General features: G+C 38.4%; 1 long non-coding RNA gene across 1 annotated transcript in view; it reads right to left on the reverse strand.

Moving 5' to 3' along the window:
* Positions 1 to 11,856, reverse strand: part of LOC140611273 (uncharacterized) — a 109,543-nt gene extending 97,687 nt beyond the window's left edge. The window contains exon 1 of the long non-coding RNA XR_012012554.1: positions 11,354 to 11,856. This is a non-coding gene — a long non-coding RNA (uncharacterized lncRNA). The remainder of the gene's footprint in view (positions 1 to 11,353) is intronic.
* Between the last annotated feature and the right edge of the window lie 1,119 nt (positions 11,857 to 12,975).

Consider the following 12,975-nt stretch of genomic DNA (forward strand, 5'->3'; position numbering starts at 1 on the left):
TGCTCACCCTCACATGGCTTCAGTCAGAATCCTGTTAAAATGGTTTTTCCAGAATCCTCCCTTACCCACATTTCTACTTACTAATTTTCCAACCACTGATCCCAAACCTGCTTCATGTTTGTAAATTCCCACTTTTCCACATTAAATTCAGAATTGAGGTGAATTTTTTTAAAGATTTATTTTTTATTCATGAGAGACAGACTGAGAGAGAGAGAGGCAGAAACACAGGTAGACAGAGAAGCAGGCTCCTCAAGGGGAGCCTGATGCGGCACTTGATCCCAGACCCAGGATCACAACCCTGAACTAAAGGCAGGCGCCCAACCCCTGAGCCACCCAGGTAGAGATGAATTCTATCCTAAGTCTCTCTTCCCCTGTTGCAATCTGTTTTTACTGCTTTAACTCCTATCAGTCTGTTTTTACTTTAATAATGTGCATAGGTCCTGAGGAGAGAGAGGTCACTGTATCACATCAAAAAACACCTCCTTATATTTTTCATAATAGAACTAATACATTTGATATGATTGAGAGGGTCTGCAGACTATTTTTCCAAATTTAATTAGAACTTCCCAATGTTTTTGTAAATAAAGTTTTATGAGAACACAACCACAGCCATCATTGACATACTTTCTGTAGCTGCTCCACCCACTAAGAAGGCAGAGCTGGGTAACTGTGACCAAAACTGTACAATTACAGAGACTAAAATATTTCCCATCTGGCCCTTCCAAATCCTGTTAATAGATTTTTAATCAGGTATAAAAAACATTGCTTTAATGAAATTGCCAAATTTTGCAAAATCTTGGGCACTTTTGGACAAATTTCATGAAGGAACTTGTGATTGATGTTGAGACTTCTTTCCTAAGATATTACAATTTTTTGAAGGTCACCTGATGACTTTGTTCAAATAAAATTTAAGGCAGACTCCCAAAATATGTATCAGAATGAAATAGAGTGCCCTATTTAAAGTGAAGAAAAGAGGCCCAGATCTCTGCCTAAATACTGAACCAATCCTTCTAGGCAGAACAAATATTTTGGAAAACACTGCTCTAGAATTCAAGAATAAAATGACATTCTACATTTCCAAAGGAGTCATGGCCATTTATTTTCCCCCTAAAACTTTTTTATAAAGTTTCTATGCAGAAAGTTTGCATTAATAATATAATGCTGACCAATATGTTCTACAAATAAATTCAACATTTAACATTTTGCCATATTTGCTTTTTAATAGTGCAATTGTATGTTTATAAACTTTTCTTTTACATAATTAATTCTATCTAATCTGAAGGCAACAGGCTCCTTCATCCTCAAGTTCTTTAGCATGCCTCTCTTAAAGTTGTTCTCTTACATAACCACAATACCATCACCACATCACAAAAATAATTAGCAACAATTTTCTCTAATACCTAATATATAGTGCACATTCAAATTTTACCCATTTGAATTACAACTCTCAAACTCATGCACTGAATTTCTTTATGTCCCTCTGTTTTTTATTATGGTAAGTATTATACTTGTTTGCTTCTTTTATTATATTGACTTTCTGGACAGACCAAGACAGTGTTGTGAAAAACATTCTATACCTGGAATTGTCTCATTCTGTGTCTTTTATTGTGTTCATTCTTTCTTGTATTTCCTGGAAATTTAATTGATTGGAACATATTTAATAAATAAAATCTCATAGGCCCATAATAATGTCGGGGGGGGGGAGGACAGCAAAAGCAAAAAACAAACTAAGACTCTTCAGATCACTGGAGGTGATTATTACATCAATATTTTACTTTGAAAACTTCTAATTAAAGGAAAATAAGCATTCAGCCTGTTTTTTTAAAGAAAGAACTGTATTTTATGCCAGGTTGATGAGAAAAAGTGCTTCTTCATAGGAATTTCCAGTCAATAACTGTAGATGGAAAGAAAGAATTAGAAAATCACCATTCTACAGTGCCCAATGAATCACTGATCAAGGAAAAGACAACCTACAGATGCTAAAAAGATTAGATGAAAAGTTGTTAGAGAGCCAGCAGTCTAGTACCAAGGAAATCTCTCACCCTCTTCCAGGGTACTTATTCATTACAAAGGAAAAAATACAGTTTGAAATAGAAAAATCTGGTGTGGGCACCTGGGTGACTCAGCCCTTTAAGCATCTGACTCTTGATTGCAGCTCAGGTCATGATCTCCCATTGGGCTCTTCACTGGGCTTGGAGCCTGCTTAAAATTTTCTCTCTCCCTCTCCCTTTGCCCCTCCCCACCCCTGTGCACCTGCATTCTCTCTAAAAAATAAAAATTAGAAAAAAAAATTGGCCCACCTTAATTCATATGATCAAACTTAGCACCACTAATACTGAAGCAGCCTGATTTCATGCCCTTTTGGTAGGACACAATGTAAAATACATGTATCTCAAATGAAAGGATCTTGCCAAACATTTTTTTCTTTTACATAAAGAATTATTCTAATTAGGTGCTTGATGAAATAATCTCATAATTACAACTTGATAAAAATAGATCTTTTTAGGTTGTAAGTAAACTTGAAACAGTGATTAATCATTCTAGGAATGGGTGTGACCATCCACAGCTAAGCTGGTTTAACTGAGGAAGCTGCATACTGGAGAGAAAAAGGATAGGGAACTAACTATACCTAAGGATCCACACTTACATATTCAAACCATGTGTAATTGAAAAAGCTCAGTGACACTGTCTATCACAATTTCTTCTCAGAGCCCAGTTTTTCCACTGATATGGTAAGTTTCAGTAATTTATTTCTCACATTATTCAAAGTTCTATGAATTTTTAAGTCACAGGATATGGTCTTATAATACAGTTTAGTGTAGTGGTTAAGAGTAAGGACTTCAGATCCAGACTGTCTCCATGTAAAATCCAAGCTCTGCACCTGTCATATCCTCTGAAAGCCTCAGCCCATTGATCCACAAAATGGAGATACTGGAATTACCTTACCTATATCATAGGTTATAGTGAAGATTTATTCAGTTAATGCATATAAAATACTTAGAAAAAATGAGTATTGCACAGTAAATATTCAGCATACATTATTATATTGTTTACTTACATTCTTATTTAAAATCATTTATATTTTATTAGACATGGGATCTGAATTAAGACACTGCTGGTATCAATTATACAGTAGAGTTACAAACACCATTGTCAACACGCTTGTCTTAATAGGCATTTGACACATTAGTGAAAACTGAGCCGGGCTCTAGGCTGATTTGACATCTGAAAGCCATTTTCAACCCCCTTCTTTTTACTTTTCTATTCAGAGACATAAAACTACCTTACAGCAAGAGAAAACTAAGTAGCATACTTCTTGCTATGAGAAGTTATTGGAAATCAACTAATGAAGCATCTAGCAAAACTTTTGAAAGGGATAAACTCAGCTGGCATCACTGCTTTTGTCCTCCACTCTTCACCATTCTTTCTATCTGAAAGACACATACAGCATCAGGAAGTGAAGCGTCCATGTTGAGAATGTGAACTCAAAAGCCACAGTCTTTTGGACAGCAGAGTAGACAGAGATAAGAGCTGGGTCTCTGATGGCACCACTGAGCACCTACAGCAGTCAGCCTACTAGACTTCTTGTTGTATGAGAAAAGTAAGTTCTATGTGTTTAAACCACAATTTATCTGGTTTTATAATTGCTTGCCACTGAAGACAATCCCAACCTATATACTTATTCTATTTCATTCAATGTCGTAAAAACAGTAATAGGGAGGCAAGATTATTATCTGTTTGACACATGTAGTAAATACATTCTTTAAAAGCCTTGTTTTGAAAAAAGCTGCAAAGACTGAGTCTATCTACAACTTTCATTAAGGTTTAAAACTTTATTTTGCTGAATAGGTTAGGAGATGATTATCTTGCATTCTAATTTGTATACTCTTCAACAGAAACTGTACCAGCAGCAAATTGAAGTGGGTTAATACAAATGACTTATCTTCAAGGCAATTACAACCACCAATGTCTTATTAGATGTTTAAAGACTATGAGAAAGGTTTATTGAATTTAATGGAGGATTTGCAGAAAAAAAAAAAAAACCTGAGAATTTTATTGTGTCTTATGGATTGTGAAGGCTTTAAGAACTGTCTAGAAGATACATCCCATCATGATTAAAAAAAAAATCCATAATGCTGAGGCACCTGGGTGGCTCAGTGGTTGAGCATCTGCCTTCAGCTCAGGCAATGATCCTGAGGTCCTGGAATCGAATTCCACATCAGGATCCCTGCAGGGAACCTGCTTCTCCCTCTATGTTTCTGTCTCTCATGAATAAATAAATAAAATCTTTAAAATAATAACCCATAATTCTTTTTTTTATTTATTTATTTTTATTTTTTTTAATTTTTTATTTATTTATGATAGTCACACAGAGAGAGAGAGAGAGGCAGAGACATAGGCAGAGGGAGAAGCAGGCTCCATGCACCGGGAGCCCGACGTGGGATTCGATCCCGGGTCTCCAGGATCGCGCCCTGGGCCAAAGGCAGGCGCCAAACCGCTGCGCCACCCAGGGATCCCAAAGGCAATTTACTAAGCCAAGGGAAACTGATATTGTGATAGATACTAAATTTATCATTCAGCTCTGAAATATGGGAGTCCACTATCTGGTATACTTTGGAGAGCCGGTCTATCGATTCTTGTTAAATTAATGTTAGCACTCTTCATTTTTCTTATGCTGCTAATTAAAGGAAACAGGCTGGTTGAAACTCATTTTTGAATGAAATCTGAAGTGATGTCCACTGCAGAAAGGCAAAGGTACCTTCCACTGCTTGAAACTTTTTGTTTGGAGATTTCTGAGTTTCAAGGAAATAGTCCTATAGCCATCAATTTTCCTCTCCTTTTTTTTTACCTTAAAGTTTCTTTCCTCTATTCTACTACAAACCACAGATTTAAATATAGGTAAAAAAAATTCTTCCCCTGGTCAACTCACTTCAAGACCTATAAATATAAGAATCACCTCCTAAATATATCTACAAAGCTCTTTTTATATTAAAATTTCATCAGTATCCCTAGTGTGTACACCATAAGGTTTAGAAGGAATTATTTCTATTCTAGAGCATCCCAGAGGCCCCAGAAAACCCAACGAGCAATGTGTTTTCTGAATACAAGAGTCGTAATTACGATAGTTTTTTCACTGGAGTTTTGTCAACTCTTTCCCTAAACAACCTAAGTAGAATTTTTATTATATTCAGCTATCCATTTTCATGCTGTATAGTACTCAGAACACACCAAAGGGTAAGAGGAGGATATTCCAAATTTAAAGGCAACTGGATTTACTAATTCTGCCTGAAAGTATTTCAAATGTTAAGAATAAGCAATTTTTAAAATTGTTTTTATCCAGAAGTATGCAGAGCACGTATATTCCTGACACCAACATGGCAAGGTGAATGCAAGGAGGTATTACAAATGTTCAGACTCTATGCTCTTCTCTCCACCACCTTTATTTCTCTACACCCCAGTAATGTTGAAATACAACATTTGAGATGATCAAGTAAGTTATTCTCTATTACCCTACCTTCTTGATCCTGACAATACACTTCCATTGGAAACATAGCACATTTGAGCTTTCCCAAGGACTGCACCAAATGCACACATGCATGGTAAGCTGGGTCCTACACTGACTGGAAGCCATGATAAGCAAAGGCCAGCACAGGTTCTGAGTCCAGCAAATCCAGACTTTATTAGGCAAATAAAGTCCCTGAGATCTCCAGAAGTTCGCATTTTTGTGGAGTGTAAAGATATCAAAGCAAACAAATCACTCCATTTTAAATGGCTCTAACTCCTATAACTTAGATAAGCACTCACGCATGCATACACACACACTATAAGAGCACTAAGGAGAACGGAATGTTATCTTCAAAAGTAAGGCCATGAAGGAAAGAAGAGATTCTTTTTCCTATTCTAAGGTTCCCTGGGAACCAAGGATGGAACCTTGTAAATAGGACTGGCCAAAAAAAAAAAAACATAAAACAACAACAACAACAAAAAACCAGATTAGCAAGAGATGAGCATACATATTTATTTAATGTGAGTTCTGCATGACACAAGAGCCTTCAAAAGGAAATGAAGACCTAAAGAGACAGTTAAACCTGAACATTTTTATACCGTGTTTGATGAAGAATGGAAAAGTCATGCAAAGATGTGATAAGGCAAAAGGGTATAAGCTAAGGATAGTAAACTGGGGAAAACTTAGCAAGGCCTCCTAGTTCAGATTCTCCTTGGCATTACTGTCTTTGGAGACAATGCTCCTTTTCTCCAGGTATAAGAAAGACACCTCTCACATGTGATCTTATGACCTGCTTCAGGAGAGAAAGGGGAGGCCAGAGAGTCCTCACTGGTACTACTATTTCTCAGATTCCTTCAGCTTCAAATATTCAATATGCCAAGGAGCCATATTCTGGAATAGCATATTCTGAACCCCATCAAACTATTTTTGACAAGGCCACAAGTGAACAGGTATCTAAATTGTACATGCTGGGGAGGTAAAGTATCCTGGCAGATGCAGTAGCTGGTTCAAGGGCTCCAAGATGAGAATGAAGTTAATGGGATTTTAGGAACAGAAACAAAGGACACTGTAGCTGGACCAGAACTGTTAAGAAGGTATGTGGTAGGTGACAGGCTGAGGCTAGCTTTCCACCAGACTTTACAGACGATGAAAAGGTGAGAGATGATAGAGTGTTTCACACAGGGAAATGAGAATTTATTTGTACATTAAAAAGACCTCGTTCTGAAGCTTAGGGATGCTATCATGGGGCTAACTTACAGAGCTATACTAAAGAGTTCACATACTTAAGGTCTACACTCAATGTTGGGTACATAGTTAAAATTCAATAAATATTAGCTCATCATTATCTCTTTTTGTTATGATGACTTGCAACAACAATGCATCCCAAATCTATAATCCCAAACAATGTATCTCAAATCCCAAAGAAGAATGATCACATTTTCTATTTAAGTTTTAATTGATTTTCTTTATTATAAAAGTCATACATACTCATTTATAGAATACATAAAACTATAACTATCATAAATATGAGGAAAATCTGCAACTATAATTCTTTCTCCCACAGATAATTGCTAATAGCAATTCCTTTCCTCTAGTTTCTTTTTTTTTTTTTCTATGCAATAATATCCATAGGGTTGAACTCTACTTTCATACTTTTGTATGCGGTTACATTTTTTTCATGTTAAGATTTAACATATATAATCTTTTTTCAGAAGGTGCCATACAAAATCACTATTATTGTCTCTGCACGTTTGTTTAACTCTCCAGCATGTCACAAATCAAATGTGTGTGTATTCCTAGTAAGTCTCAATTCAACTCTCTGATACATGTTGAGCACACTGGAATTTTTATACCGATTTAACAGATGGGTAGAGACTTCACTGGCCAGTTGGAAAAGCTATAGTTCAAATGGGTAGGAAAGTTAAATCTAAAACCCAGCTTTTTGTTTCTGGCCCACTGTCCCACCAAATCCTTCCAACACCCACAGTTCACCATAGATCCTTTTTGCTCAGTACCCTGTGGTCTAGTCGACACTATAGCTTGTTAGAAATATGGGACTCAGGCCCCATACCAGCTCCATTGATGCACTGCCTGCACTTTAACAACATCTCTAAATAATTTCTTTATACATTGAAGTTTGAGAAGCACGAAGTAATATACTTTCAACCTGTTGTATAAGGAGGCTAGGATGGCCAAAATAACTATGTGATGCTCGCTGTCAGTCTTATGCTTCAAGCTGAACACAAGAGTTTATTGGTTTCATACGGAAGACAGGAAAAATAGCAATTTTGAGCTAAAAATGTTCTACCAGCCATGTATTTATTGCTACTAAAACACAGCATAAAAACGAACTACTAACTCACTTAGCTGAAAGCCATTAACTAAAAAGGATCGCAGAACTTGCGTTTTAAAAATAATTTTCACCTGCAGATAGACTAGTTCATGTACACAAATGACAGTGTGAATAAACATTCATTTCATCATTGATTATATTAGCAAAAGGCCAGCAAAACTCTAAATGTGATTACAAGGGATTGGCTACATAAATCATGCTACATCTGTACCAAGGCAAATTACTCTGTCATTTAAAAGGATGTAATATTATGGAATGCCCTCCCAAGTGCTGTTAAGTGAAAACAAGATACTTTGTGTGGAAAAGACACATAAATATGATTGTAAACACATAGAATATTTCTGGAGGAATTTGCAAGATACTAGCAACTTGTGAGCGGAGAATCAAGTGACCTTGGAAGAGACTTTCATTCCACTGTGCGTGTTTTTTACATATTTTGAACAGTGCACATGTGTATATTACTGATTTTATAATTTTATATAAACACAGAAATCATTTTTATTCAAGGCAGTGGAAGGTGGGGAGGCAGTAATTATCACGGATATAACAACAAATGTTAATTTTGCATGACATAAAAGCAGAGAATAGGAAAAATGGAGCTAGATTTGCAATTTAGCAATTTGTCTCCACCATTAACTAGTTCAGTAACTAGTTCAATTCTTATTTTCAAGTCTCAGTATTTATCTTAAAGGAGAGCAAGCTATCTTTCCCACCTTATAATATTATAAGGATGAAATAAGGAAATGCACAGAAAGATCCATTATGAACTATAATATGCTAGACAAAATGAGATCTGTATTATAGAGCTTTGATGCTTAGTGTTTTGATATTGTCTAAATGGAAACACATCAAATATTAACCACTCCTATTATTGTTCCCCTCCAATACAACCAACGTTTTGTTGATGAATGAGTCTTTCTGAATCACAAATCTTAACATGAATCTGCCTACAAAATCCTGAGATATGTCATGCATTTGACTTTCCAGGCTCATAGTGACCCTGCCCAATTAAAAACAAACAACAAAACAAGCTTCCCTTTAATAATTTTTTAAAACACTCTGTATTTTCAATCCAAGTGTTTTTTTTTTTTTAAGATTTTATTTATTTATTCATGAGAGATACAGAAAGAGAGAGGCAGAGACACAGGCAGAGGCAGAAGCAGGCTCCATGCAGGAAGCCCACGTGGGACTCAATCCCAGGTCTCCAGGGTCAGCCCCTGGGCTGAAGCCTGCGCTAAATCGCTGAACCACCCCGGCGGTCCTCAATCCAAATGTTGTACATTCTTTGTCCCTAAGCAGTATCCTCAAATTGACTCCAACTTGTTAGGATTTGGTCTGTGGCAAGGCTAGGAAAAATCTGCTTATTCTTATATGCTAAATCCAGTGTGCACAGATGTTGTGGATAGAATTAGGAGAGATGACAGGGAGGTATTGATGGTGATCGTGTTATGACACTATTCTATTCCCTTACAAATGCTGGGACCCATGGCAAAGAAAGCTTGCCTGAGATACACATTAAATGTCTCAACTTCTCTCTTACCTTACCAATACCTGTCAGGTTATAACTACCAAAAGAGAGCCTGTTTAGTGCTCTCCTTTTAGACTGTCTATTCTCCTTTCTCTACTAGAGGAAAACCTACCATTCCTTTAAGGACAATTTCAAATGTGATTCCTTTCAATAAGTCATTTCTAATTACCTCAATCCAATGTTTTTTAGCCTTTTCTGAGTCACTACTGTATGTGCTCAGCTGTCTTATGAGATGTCACATTCTCATGTGTTATAATCAATTGATTCATATTTTTTTCCTACTACACAGTATCCTGAGGACAAGATTGTGCCTTGTTCAATTTTTACATCTGCAAAAGCATTTCATAATGAGTAGGCATTCAGCGAAACGTTGATTCATCACATCATGCAATAAATAAAAAGTATGCCCCCAAAATTAACTTAAATCTATGTGGTAAAAACAATTCAGTCTCTTTAAGTGAAAAATAACTGTCTATGAAAGGAACACATTTAATCAACAAAGGAATTGCCTTTATAAAGACCCACTCTACTCTGGGAATTTCCTACAGCTACCTTTTTAATAAATTTTGTTGGAAAACAAAGCATATTTGTATAAACTAAGGTAAATTATTCTCTAAACTGGCAAATACATAGCAGTTAGCAGGTTACTTTCAAATGGCTAGCTTTGCTTGTTACTTGTATATGTTTAAAAGTTCCACCCCTTTGTATGCATGCATTTACTCAAAAGCCACCCAAACAATTTAAGACAAACATAATAGAGATTTTTGTTCCAAACTGGAATCCCAACAGAAGGAAAAAAATTACAATGACATTAATAACTAATGACTCAATCAAAAATTGATTTAAGACAAATAAACAGTGATGAAAGTCACATTTAGACTCATTTAGTCTGTCTGGAAGAGTCAGAGGAAAAATGAAAGCCAGTAAGTGCTAAAGTTTTGAGAGAAATTACACATTTAATTCATAATCTCTAGCTTTATTTTGAAATTATTTCAGCGAGTTATGCTAAACTGCACCAAAACTTAGAGACGATTTTTTTTTTTTGATGTAAAGACTATCAGCATTCATCAAGGCTGCATGTTGAGTTATTCAATAGAGGCATCTAATGCATACCTGAGCCTCATATACAGTTCCACAGCTCTAATCAGGAGCCACTAAACGGGCTTTATAATAGACAAAAGGAAAATTAAACAGGAGACTCCAGTAAACAGCAACTACCACCTTGGTTGGCCACGATTTTGCTTCAAGCCTTCACCTTAAGGTTGACTTAGCCATAACCTCATCCCTTCTAAGCTTCTACACATAACTAGTCATAACTTGTCCTCACCTCCTTCTAGCTTGCTGGAGGAAGTTCTCTCATTCCTCACTCTACCAGAATTGCAAACAACAAAAAGCAACTCTGGCTAACTCCAGCAAACAACACAATTTGTTAGGAAAAGGTGAAATGAGGCTCCAAAAGAGTAGAAAAAGCCTGAGGGCTCCGACCTTCTAGGAAGCAGAAACGGATGGTCTTTTTGATGATACAAACGACCTGATGAATGATCTCCTCCCTGTGCCTCCTTCTGGTGTCACACTCAAGGGCTGGGTTTCTAGGAGCCAGTACCTTCTCATCCTACTTTGCTGCCACCTGGCCCACCCCTCTGGAAGAAGTCTAGGCAGCTGAAGGCAAAAGTCCAAGTGCGTCCCACCCGGAACCAGAATGGGACATCCCGGGTGGACACAGACCTTTACTTCCTCTCTGACCGCCCCCTCCCAGACCCACCCATTTTTCTTAAATCCTTTTCTCCTAGGCTTAGAAAGCCCAGATTATCAATAAAGGAAACTTTCAGACTTAGAATCAAGAAAAAGATCACGTCGTTTCAGGTCTCCTGCCTGTGCCCCGCATGATTCAGTCGGAACTGAAATGCCATTAATCTTTGCTAGGTGAAATTCCACTCCTTCTTCCAAACCTATTTCAAAATATTACCTCCTCTGTAATGATTTTCCTGACCTCTCCATGAAGAATTCATCAGTCCTGCTCCTGAGCCTCCGAAGTGCATTCTTCATCCCCGGATGGACTTGCCTCTGTGTTACAGTTAATTGGTTACATGTCGGTCTCCAGGACAGGACTGAAGGCACCCCCCGCCCCCGCAGCTGCCCGAAACTGTCCAGCTCCGCATCGTCCCCGCAGACCCAGCCAGTGAGTCTCCCACAGATGCACGTGGAATATGTGAATAAAAGTTTGAGGGAACCGCTCAAATAAACCCGTAAGCCCAGGACGGGGCCGCCGCTGACTGCCGCCTCAGCACACCTCACTTCCGGGGTTCTTTTACTCGGAGCTGGAACCGCGGAATAACCGGGCAGCCAGCCCTCCAAGCGCCATCCAACTCCAGGTTCCACAGTCCAGGTTCCTCATTCCTCAAGCTTTCGAAACAAGGTCAGACCGGCAACTGCAGCCAATACCGTCCTGCTGCCCCAGCAGCTGCCTGGAAGGCTATGAACGGCACGTCACGTGGGAACTCCCAGGATCCCACGGGAAGAGAACGCCACGTCACGTGGGAACTCCCAAGATCCCACGGGAAGAGAACGCCACGTCACGTGGGAACTCCCAAGATCCCGCGGGAAGAGAATGCCATGTAACGTGGGAACTCCCAAGATCCCGTGGGAAGAGAATGCCACCTCACGTGAACTCCCAAGATCCCGCAGGAAGAGAATGCCATGTAACGTGGGAACTCCCAAGATCCCGTGGGAAGAGAATGCCACATCACGTGGGAACTCCCAAGATCCCACGGAAAGGGAACGTCACGTCACGTGGGAACTCCCAGGATCCCCCGGTAAGAGTGCTGGGCTCCTGCGAGGCGCTGTTTCCCGCCCCACGCACCACCTGTCCTGGAGGAAAAGGCGTCAAGCTCACGAGTCAGTTCCTCGAGTTCTGTCACTTGAGAGGACTGCCCTGAAAAATTCCTCCCAGATAGCCTCTGATGCCATTCTGTGTGTGTGTGTGTGTGTGTGTGTGTGTGTGTGTGTGTGTGTCCTATGACCATTACAAAATAAGCACAACCCATGGGAAAGCTGGGTTTTGGAGCAGTTGTTTTGGGAGTTAGGCTGAATTCGTTTTAACAGTTCTTCATGGTCACTGTCGTGATGCCTACTCCAAAAGGAGAGGGAGGAAAAATGTCAGGAATTCAAAAGTCTCTAGGCTAGATTTTACAGGAAAGAAACTCGGTAAATATTATTCTTGCTTCCTACAAACTTATCTAACCTGACTGGTAATGCAATAGACAGACATTATGAAAGGGGGGGCCAGAGTAATGGACACATAATATTTTTTAAGTAAATTGCCCATATGTCTGGAAAATGTCCATATGTCCAAAAAATATGAGTATCTAAAAGTGAAGTACAAAAAATGAAAAGAGATGAATTTGTATCCAATAACAGATGCAAACGGCCACTTTGCTAACTGCTTAAGGTAAATTGGAAAGCATCTACTTCAGAATTGTCACAAATATGACTGACTCACTTATTTGACATTTAAATTTTTCCACCACTTGAAAAGGTTATTTAGCTTTTATTTGGCCTGTCTTGTCACTCCAGTGAGATTTTAAACTC

Source organism: Canis lupus, chromosome 19 (assembly GCF_048164855.1).
Source record: "Canis lupus baileyi chromosome 19, mCanLup2.hap1, whole genome shotgun sequence".
NCBI classification, from domain to species: domain Eukaryota; kingdom Metazoa; phylum Chordata; class Mammalia; order Carnivora; family Canidae; genus Canis; species Canis lupus.